Source organism: Passer domesticus, chromosome 1 (assembly GCF_036417665.1).
Source record: "Passer domesticus isolate bPasDom1 chromosome 1, bPasDom1.hap1, whole genome shotgun sequence".
Taxonomy (NCBI): Eukaryota; Metazoa; Chordata; class Aves; order Passeriformes; family Passeridae; genus Passer; species Passer domesticus.
Window position 1 is genome coordinate 31,744,209 of NC_087474.1, and position 18,183 is coordinate 31,762,391.

Consider the following 18,183-nt stretch of genomic DNA (forward strand, 5'->3'; position numbering starts at 1 on the left):
CAGCAAAACAGGCTGGGACGTTGGGGAAAAAGAACTTAAAATAGCTGCAAAAGAGTATCAGACAGTTCATTCATGGCTTATTGATGCCACAGATCTTAGTTACATTTCATGGTCTGAGGCATAAGGCAAAAGATCTTTCCCAGCCTTGAGTCCTGTATCAATATTTCATGACGATTCAGTTTAAAGTATTAGGGTTTTTTGTCTTTTATGATCTTGAGTCAGCAGTGTGATGCCAGTTTACATAGCTGGGCATCTAGTCCTCAAGGTTTGGAAGATGAATTCGGCCTCTACTTGGGGATTTGTGAGTGGGAATGGATCCCATGGAGAGAACAGGCAGCAGAGGATGGATTTTTTGTGGCATGCAGCTCAGTGAAATGAAAGGCATTAGTACACACCCACTGAAGGAGATCTCATGAGCTGACATGAGGACAGTCCTTTGAGGCTGACAGAACATTTTCAAATTGCTGTTGGAAATTATTAGCTCAAGTTTCTCAAGTTCCTGAAGTCCTGCTCCTGTGTCACTTGGAAGGTTTTTAAAATAGAACACCTTAGGTTTAGGGAGGCAGCCTGATGGAAGAGTGAGACACTAAAAGCAGGCAGGAGACTGGTTTTTCAAAACAAACAAACACTAAATCCTTTCTTCCCTCTGTTCTTCCCACACAATTTTCTGAAATACTATATTGTTTTGATAATTTGTAATTTGCAGCAAACCACAAGAAGCATTGCCAGCATAAAGTAAGCAAAATCTTAGGATTCAAAATATGAGCAAGTCACCATAAAAGTGATGGAGCCAAGGAGAAAAATTGTATTTTGGAAAAGCAACAAAAGAATAATGAAGACCAGACCTAGACTGCTAACATTTGTGACACTGGTGTACAGAGAAAAAGTATCATCAACTGTATAAGTCAGGAAGCCAACAAGAAGTATCCAGAGAAGGATGTACAGAAGATTATTCAAAATGGTAGATTTCTCTCTTACAGCCAGAATAACAAACGTGCCAATTTTCAGCAATCCTGAAACCCTGAAACACCCCGGCAGCCCTGGGAAAGAGCAGTGCCTTGTAAGAGCTCCGTGACAGAGGGAAGGCTGCGTGCCACAAAGTGGGCAAAATGCCTGCTAGATCATAAAACAAACAGTTGTTGCAGAGTTGAATGGTATGAGCAGGAAAATGAAGCTGTTTGATGAGCTTCCTCTTCAGCAAGGGCCCATGCTTCTCTGCTCTTCTCTAGTTGTGTGCTTAGGTGGGAACACACACAGGGTTTATCTCTGGTTTCACCTGACACGATAGCTCAGCTTCAAGGGCAATGGTGCTCACACATAAAGAAGAATGTATCCCATCAACTGTGGGAATGTTTAGTAGAATATAAAAATATCCTTTTAAGCTGCAGCCACACAGGCTTGATCATTGTAATTATGGGTAATGGAATGGCTGTGGATCCTGCTCTATGTTTAGTAGTCGGAATCAGAGCATTAATGTTTTTAGACAAAGATAGGATCTATTTCTCTTCCCAGAGTGGCTCCTCATTCCTCTCTACTGAGCAACCCTAACATTCATATTCATATACTACATTTCTTCTTCAAAACATTGCCCTTGGTCTTACTTATTTCTGTGTGAATTCTGTTTTCAATCTCCTAACAGTGCCCCAAAATTTCCTACCCTCATTGCAAATGTGCTCTGGAAAGAAGCACTGCCACAGGAAATGTGAAAAGGGTCAAGGCAGAGCTGAAAAGCAAAAGCGACATACCTAATCAAAAGGGAGACCTCTCTGGTCATAAGCTGCTTGTGGAGCCTCTGCCAAATCCAAGAGCAGTGTCTGATTTGACCTCTTATGTTAATAGCCTTAGCATTTCCAGCCTTTTTCTGACACTTGTCTCTGTTACATCTGCTGTAAGTGGTTATCTATTTAAATGAGCATTTTTTACTTGGAGTGGATTTGGTTTCGTTCTTATATTTAAAAAGTAGCTCTTTCAAAACAACCAGGAAAAAACTCGGGAAAAAAAAAACCTCTGTGTGGCAGGAGTCCCAAAATTCATCTCTGAAAACACACAGAGCTGCACTCTTTTGAAAGGGCCAGTTCCGTGAAATCCTTGGCAGCCCCTGCAGGGCACCAAGTGCCTTCAGTTCTCAGGATAGTACTTGCAATTTAAAGCTGCTCAGGGGGCTGCAGGATGAAACTACTAGTGCTAAAAAATATGCCCCACTTTTTGCCCATGCACATACCCAACATGTCAGTGCTGCAGTCATTAAAAAAACTACAGCCTCTCACAGAAGGCATGATCTGATATCCTTGGGATTAAATCTGGTGCTTAGCCTTGTTTTTCAAGCAGAAAGATAAAACACAACCATAATAAAACAGATTAGTGGAGCAAATATGGGGTTTCTAAAATAAGCGACAATGTAAAAAAGCAACAATAAAGCAATGCAGAGCTCATTGGTGGTTTTTCTGCTTCTACAGTGACTCCAACGAAGAAATTGCATCTGGTGATGACATCTTTGTATGTTCAGTGGTTATTTATTCCACGGAAGAAAAATTAGCAATGTAGTCATTCTGAAAATACTTTCTTACTGAGCATGAAGATGTTGCCTTGTTTTCTAGGGATGAAGAATTCAATTTTGCAGGGGCTGAGTGACCTCCTTTCTCCATGAGTTTACCTGATGGCAGCTGAGGATGCTTAGCACATCACAGAAATGCACTTCATTTCCAAGAAGAGAATTCCTGACTCTTCTGAAGTTGATGTGAGTTCTGCCATCAATCTGGCTAAGATTTCTTCCATGGTCTGTAAAACAGATCTGTCTGCACGTGTATTCTTTGACACTCTGCTGGCCTTGGCCACTGTCATGGTGTGTATGAAACCACAGTCATCTCTTGAACATTACCATATTTTACAATGGTAACAAAGAACTCTTTTTTTCCTAGGACCTCCAACAAAATACAAACATCCAACAAGCCTAAGCTCGTCTTCCATTCACAACCCCCTATGAAGTGTGAAAAAGGAGGAGGAGAATGTTTGTGATGATTTAGGTATCTGCAGGCCAGCTCTGAGGTGCCTTGCAGAAGGACTGGCCCATTTGTAGAAAGGATCACATTCATCTGAATATGTATAAATATAAATAGTGCTCAGAAGCTACTGCCCAGCTTCATATCCTGCCATCCCCCTTCCACATATTGAATTAGTGCATTTATAATGGCATCTCTGTTCATTTAATAAATTTAAATTTCAATTACAGACCACAAACAATTAGTCATACAGACTAGATATGACAGATGGGCCTCATCCATGGTTGATTACACTAAAAAATGTTATGTGAGTCTATTTTTAAAATACTATCATTCTAATATCTTCGCTGCATGCAAATAGCTGAGAAGTTTGTAATATATTAACAAGAAATTTGGCTTCCTGACAATATTGCAATTTGCACAGAATATGAAGTTTCTGTTATAAAGGGGTTCATTATTTTTTACTTTTATCTGGGGTTCTTTAGTGAAAATTGTGGAAATGTTTGTGTAAAGACATGTAGCACAGTGTGATAATTTGGTTAGTCTCATTTCTCTACATGAGCTTGATTTAAAACATCAAACCAGAAAATATATCCAAGATAGACAAATACTTGTATGGAATATAGCAAGGGCGTGCCTGAATTGTGTGAGAGGTTTTATGTTTGCTTTTGACTTCCTTAGATATCTGATATTTTGAAATTCAGCCTTGAATGAACAGCTATCAAAAATATATATCTGGTGATGAAAACAAAGGTTCCTCCCTTCCTCCTGGCATGAAATGAGTAAGTTGTATATGTTGTTGCCTTTGAAATGCTCATGTAGACTCATGTAAACTAAATAAATGGAGGATTTTATATTCCTTCAAAAGGACTTGAACTAAGATTTAGATAGTCAATAATATTTGCATGCTTTATTTATATTTTTTAGCCTCTGAGACTCACATCTAGTCAAACAGAGTGAGGGAAAGTGATCACCAAAATGTTACATAGAGGAGCACGTTTGAGTGGCATTAGTCTTCTGATTTCTATTCACATGTCCTTTCAACCCTATGCACAAATGCTTCTTTTTGTAGATGGCTAGCAAACTGAATTACAATGCCATGCTAGAAGGACTGATTCTCACAGAAAAAAATATTTGTCTGAAAAGAGAACCTTTTTTAAAAAGAGATTTATTTGCTTTTCTTGAAACAACTTTAGAAAAAAAAAATCCTGTATTAAAGACAAAAGCGTAGGAGAAAGTCCTATTGAGGAACAGCAATAAGAAAATCAGGAAAAAGCATATCAGATAACACAAAACTACCTGGAAATCACTGACCTTAAAAGATTTAAATTACAATCAGAAAAATTAAGGAGAAAGGGCAATTTTAATCTGAGATGTAAAAATAAACTCATTCAATTGTACCCTGTGTTTCATATTTATGGCCCAAACCTTTGTCCTTTTCATTTATTTGTACCAGTCACACTAAACCTTTAGTATCTGGAGAGCCACTTTGTCATTGATAGTCTCCGATGGCTACGAAAGATGAAATATAGATAGAACACAAATATCAGACCAGAACTTCAATCTTACAATATATAAAGCACTTCTACAACTCCAGAGTAATAGAAAGGGCCATAAAGCAATTTAAATGATCTCCTGAGGAGCCTTTCCATCCCAGCAGAACCCTGGGTGACAGCTCCTGCCACAGAGCAGCTGGGTGAGGAGGAGGCAGCACGGTGTAAATGTTACTCCAGGCCAGTGGCCTCTTGCTGCTCAGCAGCCCCCCTAGCTGTGACCACAGCTGAGGTTGTTCCAGGGGCCAGTAACTTGATGGTAACCCCTGGGAACACCAAAAGAAAGGAATCAAGAGACAGTGTTAAGTCCCTCTGTCTATTCTCTCGTGCATCTGGTACTGTGCCGAGTGCAGCTTAGCTACAGGGGTGGTGACAGGCCAGTGTGTGTAACCCTATTCAGAAAAAATCATGGTTGGTAATTCTGTTAAATCACTTTATCCCTGAGTAAAGCAAACATCAGAGCAGATTTTCGTATTCTTATTTTTACAGTTTTCTTGCTTGGCTGACAAAATAAATAGAATTTATATGCCTGTCTGTCCATCGGAGTCTATGTGGGTTTTCATGTTTAAGCTGGCTGCATTCCCTGGAGTAAATGCCATGTTGCCATTAATCACTATGTGATGATGTGCACTAAAAACAGTGTCTGTGTATGTGGCAAGAGAGGAGCTGCCTACCACTCTGGAATTATATGCTGAATTCACTCAATTGCACGGCTTGCAAAAACCTCTTTTTCAGGAGGGGAAAAAGGGCAATGTATGAACGGAGCTCCAGGAGTGTTCCCAGGGCAATGTTTAACCCATGATTTGCTCAAAATCCCTCAGAAGTTCTTCATTCTGCGTCAGCAGAAGGATCTGTGCTGTTGCACTACTGACTGCACATTTTAACAAGTTGGATCCAGGGCTCCATGGGCGAAGGTTAAGCCCTTGTAACTGCTGAGGCAGCTCCAGGCTGAGCTGGGGCTGACACGCTCCAGTTAACTGGAGGTCCAGAGCTGTGCTGAGCTCCTGGTAAATAGCTCTCAGGCAGTTCACAGGGCAGAAATCATCGCTCTCACTGCAAAGGGCACTAAACACCCAGCTAAAGCTCAGCTGCCCCTGGCTCCTCAACACCTCTCGGCTAACCCAGGTTCTGAGAAGGGCTCCTTCTTGCAGTCTGAAATGCTGTATTCCATATCCAACCTCGAGAAATGCCTGCCTGCTTGCACTCTATTTGATGACAGACACATGGACCAGCTGTCCTTGCCTGGAGGAGGCCCTCATGCCCAGGAAGCCAGTGAGCTTGGGATGCCCTGTGTGTTGTCATCCTGTCACCCCTGTGGGCACCTGGGCCTCTGTGACACTCTGCAGGTGAGCTGAGAAAATCCCAGGGGCTCCACACCACAACTGTTTCTTTCATGTCCTAGTGCAGAGGTTGGAATGATTTCACATTATTCAAGATGTAAAAATTCTTGTTACGATTCTCCACTGAACAGATTTGTACATGTTGAATTAGCCAATCTACAAAATCCTGGTTCGCACCTGAAAAGTAAGATGATAAAATGACTGAGGAGAAAATCATTGTAATGTTCTTAAGCAGTGCTAAACTGGTTATAACAGATAAAATACTTGCTTTGGCTTGCAATTGTAAGAGGGACAGAACACTACATACATGTTTGAAGTCTGAAAGAGTGATGAAACACTAAGTTTATTTTCTAGTTTCAATCCAAATACACCAGCATGAAAGATGATACAGAACTCATGCTGCTTTTTTTGCTGCAGACCATTGTTATTCCTGTGGGCAAGATATAGGAGATATATGACATTTATATAATTTTAAACTATGGACTCTCCCTCAGCCTGTATCCTGTGGGGCTGCAGGATGGATCTTTTAAGGGATTCTCCTTTCACTCTTCTCCTCTGTCTTTCTAGTCTTCTTCACAGTGCAACCCTGTGGGGAGCACACAGTCCAACTCAGTTGTTTTTTTTTTTTTTTCTATGGCAGCTCTGCAGAAGCAAAGAGGAGGCCCTGGGAGAGTTAATTCTGTGTCAAGCAGCATTAGCTGTAGCTCTGATTTGCAGTCGGAAATCCCTGGGGTTGGTTGAGGACAGTGCTACAGACAAGAGTTGGTCTCCTGATCTCCCTCCCGCCTCACTGATTACCCCAGGCCCACTGAAATACCTTGGGGCATCTTCTTTTTTATCCAGATGATGGAGGGACAGTGAAATGGAGGAATGATGATCCTTGCCATTGCCCCAGTTTATGTCAGGCTTCCACCCCTCCCACTCTAACTCAGAGGGAGCAGTTTAATACTGAGGGTTGTAGTACAGTATTTCTGGAAAAGAAATAACTTTTTTTCTTCCATATACTGATTCTAGCTGTCATGGTTTAACCCAAGCTGGCAACTAAACATCACATAACCACTCACTCACTCCCCCTTCCCAGGGGGATGGGGCAAAGACTCAAAAGAATAAACATGAGGAAACCCTTGGGTTGAGATACAGACAGTTTAATGGGACAGAGTGAAAGAGAATAATAATAATAATGATAATAATAATGATAATGATGATGATCATGATAGTAATTATAATAATAATGATAGTGATGATGATGATAGCAACAATAATAACAACAACATCAGAATAATTAGGCTGTACAAAACAAGTGATGCACAGGGCTACTGCTCACCACCCACAGACTGATACCCAGCTAGTTCCCGAGAGAGCAGGAGCTGCTGGTCCCTGACCAGCTTTCCCCCACAGTTTGTATGCTGAGCATGTTGTCATACAGTACGGGAATATTCCTTTGGCCAGTTTGGGTTGAGTGTTCCAGCTGTGTCCCCTTCCAACTTCTTGTTACCTCTGAGTGACAGAGTATGAGAAGCTGAAAAGTCCTTGACTTAGTATAAACACCACTTAGCAATAACTGAAACCACCAGTGTGTCATCAACACATTATTTTCATACTAAATTCCAGACACTATATCAGCTATTAGGCTACCAGCCAAAACCAGAACACTAATATTTCTTTGGTTTTTTTCAACATTATTAAATATATTGATATGTGAGACAACTGGAACACAAATGTTCCCCTGTATGAAGCTTTGTATCTGCTGCTGCATGAGTTGTAAGCTCCCTCCTTCCCCATGAAGCTACACGGCTGCATTAAGGTTTTTTCTCCTGTAGCTCTCTTCTGTTAAAATAGGCACTCCTAAAGAACCATTTCAGCTGTAAAAAACTGAACAATGTTTGCCACAGAAGCAGACAGGAATACAGACATTTCTCTTCAGTCCACACTGGGGAAGCTGCAGGGCTTCCCAAGCCCTTTCTCTGACCCAGTCTCCATGGGTTTTACCACCTTGAGAGCCCTGTAGCTCTTGAAGCTCTCACTCACTGACGACAAAAGACATTTCATGGTCACCTGATAACCTTGTTTTTATATGTACATTGCTTTTAAAAGTGATTGACAGTTCAAGCTCAATCCAGCAGCCTCTTATGATTACTCCAACCACTCTGTTAAATCCCAGGCTTTTCTTAAATCCTGGGAATTGACAGCAATCTAAATACATGAATATTAACCTCAGGTCACTAGGGCTTAAGTTTTAGCAATGCACAAGTCTTCCATTAATACATTGTTAATTTTACTGATAAATGGCAGCAAAACATAATCTGATTCTGTTTCATTGTATTTATTATTATTCTGGTTGGATATGGAACTTACACAGTACAAAAAATACTGTTTATAACACTAGTTTTATTAATGCAAAGTGAGGCACCCCTATGTCCTAAAAATATGGTGTCTTGTGAATTTCTGCAGAAATAAATAATTATTTTCTCAGAAAAGGTGGACATATTCTCTATTGGAATAACTCTGGTGGAGTCATATAGTGAGGAAACTAGTAACATTTTTTTCTTTAAGGTCATTATCCCTCCAGACCACAGAAATGCAATTTCAGACACTCATTCCTTCTATTGTGCCAAGAATGAGCAATAGTTTTTGAACCACAGAGATCATGAGATAAAATTTATGAGATACTCAGAACAGTCTTTAAAGCTCTGAAGTTCTCATTCTATCTGTTTAACAATAAATATTTCCATCTCTGAGGACAGGAATACAAAAAGATTGAAGTAAACATTGCAGTTTTGATTTTAATATCAAATTGATTGGGAAATTGCTATTTTTCATTCCCTCACAGTTATCTTGTTGTGTAGACATGGAAGTTTTCAATGTGATATTGAATTTTATTTCCTCCTATAGTAAAATCTGTTTCTGAGTTCTCAGCAATGATCAGTTCTATGAGAAAGGTTTGTGATCTACATTGGTGACACAGACAGAGCTCTGTAGTGTTCATTTCTTGCTATCAGCTAGAAATGAACAATTAAGTTGCCCTGACAATACCCAGATGCTTCTTTTCAGGAGCAGAAGATTGTATTCTTTTCAGGAACTACTCAGTTTACCTTTCATCAAATGAGAAAGATTTTCACTTTCATTGTCTATTTTAAAATTCACACAGGATTTATCCTGCAAATGTCAGCTGCCTGATAACAAAAGCACATATTTACTCTGAAGCAGAAACAGCTCATATTTTACATAAGACTTGGAATTTCAAGAAAACTGTGATTCCTCTTAGACTGAACTGTAAGTCAACTGGTTAACAGTGTTTATATTTGTAAATGATTTGGTATTTCCAGTAATTTATTTTGATCCTGGCAGTGTGTACATTAGAAGTATCAATGGCAGAATTTGGAGATAGTGTATTGAGGTTTTCAGATTTCTTTCTTCTGGGTGATGAGATGAGCATGGCTGGATGTGCCCTTTTGAGCAGCACTTTCAGTTGTGTAGCTTACTCCACTGGCATCATGCCCTACTAGCTGATCATCAGGTCACTTGCTAATGTGCTTATTTGATTTGGCAAATGTAAAAACAAAAATCCTGAACAAACAGTTAAAGCAAATATTGTCAAAAGCAGCCTCTGACCTTGGGGTTCACTGCAGGTGAATGTAGGCTTGGGAACATGAGTATCTGTCTGGAGAAACTGCTCTTTAGGTGCTGGAGCACAGGCAGATGGAATCTCCCCACACACTTCTAGCTATCTCCATAGGTGCAGTTTGAATTAAACAATCCCTCTGTGTACCACGACTGTTGATAAAAATATATTAGTGAGAGTCGAATCAGGACCCCACCACCATCCAGACATGTCCAGCTGTGGATACAGATCCCAGAGTCTCAGCTTCAAGCTGACGTTACTCATACGCACGCACTCACACGCTTTCTTATTAATGGAAGCTAGGAAGAAATATTCTATATGATTATATATTCAATTACATATAAGCTGCCATTCATCAGCTGGCTGACTCATTGTCTTTGTTTCAAAATCCTTGCTTGCACTCTGCTACTGCTATTGTCAACAAACTCAATTAAAACTTCAGATTTGGCATACTTACACTTTCATTTCCTCATTAGAATACTTGCCTTGATAGGAATGTAAACTTAAAGGAAATTTCAAAGAGATTTATGAAGTTCTAAGGTTTTATTTAACAGCTTAAACTAATAACTTGTTTATGAATCTCTATTTCTCTTTAGATAATTACAATTGCTTGAATAAAAAGAATAAATAGCACGTTAATCTACTACCACCGTAATCAATTCATTTGCATGTTTAGTATTTACTGGAAATTTTGGGTTTATTAACAATGAATGATAAAAATACTCTTGTTTGTTAGAGTTAGGTCCATGTTCTTTGAGGTGCTGATCACCTTTTTTGAAGTGCTGCGGGCTCTGACGTTCAGAAATTATTCAGCAGTAGAAGCACACCGCCCACAATGCAGTTAGACTTTTAGTATAAAAAAAATGCTTTTAAATTAAATGTAGAGCCACCCTCAACTTTCTATTTAGAATTTGACTTGGGGCTCTTAATGGGTTTGAACATTGCTGTGAATGTAGCCAAATTACTCTATTAATGAATTTAATTCTATTTATGATTCTTGTACATCTAAACTCTAAATTAAATTATTTACATCTTCATACACTTTTCAGTATAGAATTGTTTTTTGAGGTCCCTGAACTATCACTTCAGGAAATTAGACTACTTTTACCAGCTATACAGCGTGCAACACCAGTCTGATTCAACTGAGAAGCAGATCAGAGAAAGACATTTAGCAGCAAGCTGCGCTGTTCCTTTCTCTAGTGAATCGTGCAGTGAATTGGCATGTTTCTAGGCATGCATTCAAAGAGGCATTTTTCAGATGCTGTGATTTGGAGTTGAGAGTGCTAAGGAGTGTGATACTACTTAAAATCTATCTGTGAGTAGAAAAAAAAGTGAAAATTTGATAGAGGTCTCCTGGGTATCTTTTGTTCTGCAAACTTAAATTGTTGCATAAGAGTCCAGATCTGTAAGCTCTTCTGTTTCACTCAAATCCTGCACAGTGATTTTAGCAGCCTTTATACAGATCATCAAACCCCTTCACAAAGGTTAATCTGCTCAAAAATGAGACAAGTTACTGATATTTGCATGTTATACCCTCACTAGTAGAATAATTTTAAATGTACTGTTTTTAATGATTAAATGATTAAATTGTTAAACTTAGTGGTGATCTGGTGTTAAACATTGGGTTATCTGGTGAAAGTCAGTGATGTTCACAGATGGCAAATACATGCAAATATCCATGTTTGGTATGAGAAATGGGGGAATGCTGCAGCAGTCAAATCAAAAGCAGATAACCTCCAGCTATATCACTGGTGAATCCTGCTTCCACTGAAGTCAGCAGCAAAACTCCGATTGCTCTCACCAGAGACAGCACTTTAGTGACCCTGCTGTAATAGCAAATTCATGTAGCACAGGGATCAAGCATTTGAAAATAACACAGAATGTTGGAGCAATCTTCTGCAACAGGCTGATTAAAATCAGGCAGATTGGTATATTTCCTGCCGCTTAAATCAGACTGATTTTAATCATCTGCTTTCGGGAGTTGTTCTGAGGATTTTTTGTACATGTGTAAGTGCTTTGCGGACTTCAGCCCCTATACCAAAGATGATGAAAAACAATGAGTTTTATGAAGAGGCAGAAGAATAATACTACTCCTCTGTTGACTTTGGGAGAAGGAGAAATGACAATTTATAGAAAAAAATGTAAGCATCCTTAATAGCATATCAGCTGAAAAATTTGACCCTGGCTGCACTGCATGTTTTTCAGCTTTATTTTACTGCTTATTTCTGTGTAAGAATTAAAACTAATTTGAGTCCATAAACTCCAGCAGCAAAAAATGTAATTTGAATAGAACAGTCTATACTAATAGGACATGTTTATTTGAACTAACAGAAGAGGTACAGGTGGTAGCACATTTACAGAAGCTAAGCCAGCTCCATTCCCCTTATTACTGAGTGGGCATGAATCTCTCAAAGATCAGTGGTAAAGCAAGCACAAACAAGCAAACAAATACTTGGAAAGAAAACAGACTGAACATCCAAAATAAAAGGAATGCTATTGTTCTCTGCAAGAGTGTTTTTACTCTTATCTGTGCTACATAACCAACCTAAAACTCTTCAGCTAGCAAATAGTCAGAGCTTTAGATGGACTTGGATGGCTTAGGGGATTGCTTTTGGGATACAGAAGCTTTCATCTCTACGTCATTGCTTCTGGCTTTCATCCAAAGGGGGTAGTGATCAAAAGCTGCTGCATGATGAGCCCTTCCATACTCGGCATGAAACAGGCAGAGGGTGTCGTGCCTGCCGACCTGCACCCACAGCCCCCAGCTGAGATCCCCATCAGCCCTTGCTTGTGACACAGGCTAGGGGTCCCCAGGGACCTGGGGTACCTGTCCCCACCACCTCTCCACTAAGGATTTGTGCACTCGTGCTGAAGAGAGCTGCACCCACAGGGTTTGTGGCACAGGGGTACCAGAGCAGGGTGTGCACCATGACACTGCATCGCCCAGTATGGAAAGGGCGTGAGGAAAGACATCCAGAAACACACATCTGGATGGATGGGGCTTCAGGCAGCAGCCTGAAGCTGCTGTACAAGGCTCTCCTTCCTCTCAAAAGTGCAAGAAATAGCATCAGTTTTGCTTCTCATTAGGCAGAAATTGTAAAGAGAGAAGGGAAGAAAAGGGAACACAAACCATTCTGGTTAATGCTAGCACTAACTACAATTATGGCTGAACTCCTGGCAGCTCTCAGTAATGGGGTTCTTGGATGAGATTGTAGATTTCAGAAGCTATGCAACATTTTCTAAATCAGATACAATATTCTCAGCTTTTTTTTTTTTCCCTGGTGTCAGAAAAGAGATTTGAAAGAGCAGACCTACCTGCTAGGTTGTTCAGGCTGTGTGGAAATAAAAGGTAGCTTGGGAAGGCAATGCAAAAATTTGAAGTACCAGGCTGGGCTGGACAAGGAAACTGAGTTACTGTAATCAAAAAAATGGTAAAACTCCTGGTGTGATCACCCATAAAACTTACTGCTGGCAACCGTGAAATTGCTGCTATATCAACAGACATCAAAGACACAAATACATGCTTTTAAAAGGAGTTACTATTTTAAGTACCAGAAAGTCTTGGAACAAACAAATTAATCTGATTGACTCTGCTTTATATTATAGATTATTATTGGTTAGATTTTGAGAAAACTTAATTTTACAATGAACAGAGCCCTCTGCAAAAAGAAGAGGTGAATGTTTTAGTAATTTATCTTCAAAGCTGTAAATAATAATTGTTTACATGGCTTAAAAAATGGTTCTCAGAATTATGATCTTATGAAATGACAGAAATGTTTGGTATCAATTACCTCATGAAGGAGATGTAATTTATGCTAATGAAATCTACTGGGTACGAATGCATTTTTTACAGACTGTCACCCACTAATGCGGATGAACAAGAAGTAGAAGAGAAAAATCACCTGAATTTCTGCCACTAAATAGGTACAAGAATTCCATGCAGGCCAATGGTTTTTAAGTCTCACATGGAATTTATATGACTGATGAAACTGATGTATGGGAAGGAGACAGTTCCTTCTTCACTAGAAAAGTATGTGAGGACACAATGCCTCTGAGGATTATGAGACACAGAAAAACAGAGCAGGAGTTAACCATAAGAGCTGGAAGGGAGTCATGCAAAATAGCAGGCAGTCATGCAAAATAGCAACTTTCAGGTGACAGATGCTTCCCTCTCCCAGCTGGAAAACATGGTGTTGAGGGATGTGCTTGCATCAGACATGGAACTAAAATTGTAGCATCCCCAGGGGCTCAGGCAGCTGCACAAACCCAGCCCCTTCATTTGTGTCCTTGCTCCTGGTGTGTGTGCCTCAGAGGCCCAGAAATGTGCTTGCAGTGTGCACCTGGCTTGCAAGACCACATCATCCACTACATTTTACCTTTCAAATAGGGCATATTGCTTCTCCTCCCATGACATTTTAGCTCTGCTGGAAAGGGCAGAGTGGTGGCAAGAACTTGGCTCTTCACCTTTACAAGCTGGTGTGTGTACATAATCACTTGACTCAAGGAGCTGAGACTTTGGGAAAAGCACCAAATGTTTATGTGCCCTGAGATAAAATTGTGAGATTCAGCAGCAATGCTGCTTGGAGTGCCAGGAGCTGATGGGTTGGGCACAAGAAGGTTTCTACTGACGCAGATTAGTGTAATTAAGATGACAAGTCTGATACAACCCCAAATTTAAACTTCTAACCCGGAACTCCCTCAAGCCCCTTGTGAAGTTATGCTGAGGAAAGGGGAGTATGGAGCCTCTGGGCTGGCTCCAAGAGGAGTTCTCCTGGGAGACAGATTTGTGGCAGAGCCAATGTACACAGAGCAACATACAGGAGTGAAATCAGCCTCATGGATTTTTTTTTTCCTTGCTTGGTTATCCTCCTGACAGGATGAAAGTGCATTGCTTTTCAGACAACAGTTGCTTTTGGTGCTCCAGTTAAAAATTCTCATATGAAAACAGCAGATGGAAATGTCTGATTGTCATCAAATGGTACAGTATGGGTGGGAACTAGTCACAGCCTGCAGAGTGGCTTTGGGAAGTGGCTCTGCTCAAGACAAGGTTCTCAGCAGCAGGTCCTGTACAGGCAGCTCAAAGAGCTCTGCTTGAAGTGGAGCTGGATAGCTCTTGAATTATAAATGCATTAAAAATACCAAACATTTTTCAGAATCGTATTTCAGAATTTTTCAATCTATCAGCAGAGTAGAAGAGGTGAAGAAAGATTTTGCAAGGTGTAGGGTAAAACAGAGCAGAGAGTAATAAAATACTACTTGTAAACGAGCCCAGTTGGAAAGAGAGGCTCTTTATGACAGCTTGCCGAGGCTGTAGTGTTTTGCAAAACTGTGTGATAAACTCCAAATAGCTTCTCTGCAAATCTCTGGAGGCAGAACTGAGCTAAGGCTGGCTGCTGTTGCTGCCACAGCTTTCAATGAATGAGCTCAAAATGGACCCTCTAGTGACAGCTCTGTCAAAGAATAACAATCAGATGCTCTCAAAAACAACAACTTCAACATATATATTTTTGTAAGTATAAATGAACCTTAATGTGCTGGCTTCAAACAAAATGAAATGCTCAAAGTTTTTAAGACGTGTGGTTGGACTGTGAACAAAATAAAAACATACTGCATTTCCCCTCCCTATTTAGATTGCAAAGCACAATTCTCACTAGAATTGTGATGAGAACAGAATACAAAAATAGTTGGTGTTGGTGGGGAAAAAGACTGGAAAGGTAGCTCTGCCATTACCTTCAGGAGGAAAATGTCAGGGGAGCCACCATCACCCTTCAGGTGAGCTGACTCCAGAAGGGAGGGCTTGAATGATTTTGCAAGCTCACAGCTTTGACAAGCAGAACAAAAATCATGTTATCAGGGACATACTTCAAACCTCAAAAATGAATCACCTAGAAACGGGCTTCATCAGGGTCATATTAAGTCCAATTATTGCCTCATGATATTATAGATGTCTCTACAAATACCTGATTTCATGGCACCAATAAATTCGGCATTTGGTCATTGTGTCTCCTTTCCCAGCAGAATAAACCAGGAGTGTCTGCCTCTGGAAAGCACGAGAAGCTGTTCAGGAATGGCTTGTGGTGCAGGTGAGGTGAATCTCCTCACTGAGTCATGTTGAGTAAAACAAGGGTTGTACTGCCAGTGACAGTCAGCTCTGCCTGTGTGACTGTCCGGAGAGCTGCCCTGCCACCAAAGCACTGGCAGCTCTCTCACAGCCACGATGCAGGAGTTAACATTGCTGTGGTGGAAGCAAGGTGTCCTTTTTGAATTCTGCTCAGGTGTAGCTGCTTGTGCTGTCTCAAGGAGCTACCGCTATTGCCAAAAGAAAATTAAAACAAATCTGGCTTGGCTAATAAAAGGCTATGAGTATTAATGGCTTTTTCTCAAATTGCCAGGAAGTTTCAATCTCTGATGTGATAAAGACAGATGATGTACAGACCGGTCTTATCATGCTATTTTTAAATTTTGGTATGCTAGAAATTGCAGTCATTTGCCCTGGTCTTCTGGCAGGGAGTGCAAGAGTCACAGTAAGAACGTGATTGTTATTTTCAAGAGAGGAAAGAACAATTTTTAGGCATTAAGGTTATTAGTTTGGACAGTAGTAAAAACAACACCACTTTACAGACCCAGGTCTTAGAAGTGCTGAACATTCACAGATCAGTAAAATCAATAGCCTCTACTCAGGATTACTTAAATCTAGAACATACCAACATTCAGTGCAATTTAATACTGGTTACCTATTAGCTTTTAATGATTGTATGTATTTTGACAGAACTGCCAAGATATTTTGTTACAAATAGGAAATTCCTAACAGTGCCACAGAGTGAAAAATAATCCACCCATACAAGGAAAATTATATTAACAAATGCTGCTAAGAGCAAACATATTTACAAACTAAAGCTGAGCAACAAACACATATACCAGATGTTACTGAGATATAGATAGTCTGAATTACTCAGCTGAAGTAGCTGAAATTCTGCAGAAGACTTTTTTTAGAACATGTATTTCATGATGGATATCCTAGCTCTTGAGCAAGTTGTCATGGAAGTCAGAACACGGCAGTTTTGAAGTTGTCTTTAAGATTCAGTGGTAAATAAAAGTTCAACACTCCAGATAAATTTTCTCCTTCTTCTTCCACATTTGTAGGTAAGAAAGACTCTTCAGTCATACAGATAATAAAATGGAAATGTTGGAAGGCACTTCACACTGTCAAATAACCACTTTCATCAAGAGGCAGGATTTTCTGTGAAGTGACAGAGGAAGGCACTTCCCCTTTTTTCAGGCCAAGACTAACAGGCTGTTTCCCTTGCCTAAACCCCCTTATCTTTCCCACAGATCCCATGTCTCACAGCAGTTGTGCTAGTTGGAAGGTGCGCCCACACAGTCATTTTCATTTATCATTGCTGCACTTTTGCTCCCTGACATTCCCGGCTTACCTACAGCTGTCTGCAATTTTGTCTCATCCTCTGCCTCCAGCTTGGAGGAAGCATCCTGGTTCCCTGGCAGTGAAACCCAAGCACAGAAGCAAGCCCAAGCTTTGCTCTCACAGTTCATCCACTTCCATCAAGCTCAAGGCATCTGGCTCTGGAGGCTCAGCTCCGAAGTGGCACAGCCATTTGCAGGGGTATTTGCATTGTCTGTATCAGCCTTCTACAAATCCTCCCTGCTCAGGTTTTATGCTTAGGGGCTGTTTCTGGGACTGTCTCAATATTTCTTGTTGATGTTTCTTTCAATTCTTTGATAGCAAAAATGAAAAATACAGTTTTTTATTAGAAACAGTCAAATCAGACAAACTGAGTCCCCAGACAATTCCTGTAGCATGTAAAGTTTTTTCCTGAGACAGGAAGTGTTACTTCGGACGGCATAAATGTCTCACATGTGCTCAGCAGCTGGGAGCCTGCTGATCTGTCCCCTGACATTGTACACCTCAGTGAACATGAGCAACTCTTCCAGGCTTTTCACTTAACCTAAAAACAACTGAAATTGTAACTTTTTATGATTGTGTTCCACATGAGCTGGCAATGAGTCGGCGTCAGTTTGTCTAGATCAGCAACAAACCAAGAACCATTGTTTTTTTGTTCTCTGATAGTTTTTACCACACATTAAATGTTGTCTTGTTGTATTTAAATGTCCCATCAAAGCAAATAGTGATATTTCTCAGAGAAAAAACCTGGTTTTTACTTATGAGGGAAATGTTTTTTATTAGAATGAGTTCACAACTATTTTGACTGTTCTCCTTTGGTAAATCAATAAAATTCAGTACATTTGCAGAATGCTCCTGGTATGAATCAAGCACCACTCCAGCAAGACCGGCATCCCTGGGGATGCCCCTTCCTTGCTGAGCAGAGATTGCCAGCAAAAAGTCACTGTCCCCTGATCACTGGGAGGCCCAGCACTGAGATGGGGAAGGTGGAAGGTGCAGCAGGTGCTGTGGAGCTGATAAAGTTAACCACTGGAGTTACAACAACCCTTGAGAGTGGCCATGAAAAGCTGGATTTAAAAGAGGATCACTTGTAAAAACTGGGACATGGCTGACATGGGGGGACACTGGGACATGTTAACTAAGAACAGAGATGTCAAGGAAGTCAGCTGGCAGTTTTCTTCGCTGATCCTCCCGCACAAATACAGAGGTGGTTTTGGATGACTTGCCAGCTAGGCAATAAAAAGTGTCA